The sequence below is a fragment of the Trachemys scripta genome, chromosome 16, assembly GCF_013100865.1.
Source record: "Trachemys scripta elegans isolate TJP31775 chromosome 16, CAS_Tse_1.0, whole genome shotgun sequence".
NCBI classification, from domain to species: Eukaryota; Metazoa; Chordata; order Testudines; family Emydidae; genus Trachemys; species Trachemys scripta.
Window position 1 is genome coordinate 85359 of NC_048313.1, and position 922 is coordinate 86280.

The following is a 922-nucleotide window of genomic DNA, read 5'->3' on the forward strand; positions in this document are numbered from 1 at the left end:
CCCCGGGCCCCGCTCCGGGCAACGGGCCCGGCCCCCCGACGCTCCCCGGGCCCCCCTCCGGGCAACCGGCCCGGCCCCCCGACGCTCCCCGGGCCCCGCTCCGGGCAACCGGCCCGGCCCCCCGACGCTCCCCGGGCCCCCCTCCGAGCAACGGGCCCGGCCCCCCGACGCGCCCCTGTTCCCCCTCCGGTACCTGCCGAGCTCCCTCCCGTCCCGGGGGCCCGGGCACCGGGGCTCCTCCCCCACAATGCACCGCGCGCGCCGCGGCCGGGAGCCGGGACAGGACAATGCCTCGGTGTCCCAGCGTGCACCGCGCGTGCCCGCTACTCCGGGGGGCGGGGGGAGTCTCTCCGGGGGTCTGACCTGGAGGGTCGGGGGCGGGGCGCAGCAGGACTCGCTGGGCGGAGGCCAGGGGGCGCAGGGCGGCAGGACTGCGGGGGGGGGGGGGNGCTGTCACTGCTGCTGTCACCCAATGGTGGCCAAAACTGGCCCTTGCAACCAAAAGCTAGTTCATAAACTAGGTTTGGGACGTTTTCTGTTGGAAACCCCTTTCGTTTATCCAGCTAACCCAGAACTAACTCTAGCCTTAAACCTGCCCCTCACCTGCCCCTCACACTAATCCTAACCCCATTCGAACGCTCAGCCGAAACTAGGGTGACCAGACAGCAAGTGTGAAAAATCGGGACGGGGTCGGGGTGGGGTAATAGGAGCCTATATAAGAAAAAGACCCAAAAATCGAGACTGTCCCTATAAAATCAGGACATCTGGTCACCATATCCGAGACCTAACCACAGCTAAGGGTCTGATTTGGTTGCAGATCTCTGTGACTTCTTCAGTCTGCTTCAGCCCCACTCGGGCTTCAGCTCTGGGCAGCGGGGCTCTGGTTTCGGCTTCAGCCCCGCCATCACCAGACCCTGATTTT

At 66.7% G+C, this 922-nt stretch overlaps 1 protein-coding gene across 1 annotated transcript in view; it reads right to left on the reverse strand.

Moving 5' to 3' along the window:
• LOC117888908 overlaps positions 1-311 on the reverse strand; it is a 25352-nt gene extending 25041 nt beyond the window's left edge. Inside the window, exon 1 of the mRNA XM_034792701.1 lies at positions 194-311. The gene's annotated coding sequence lies outside the window, so the exon portion shown is untranslated. The remainder of the gene's footprint in view (positions 1-193) is intronic.
• Positions 312-922: the final 611 nt, after the last annotated feature.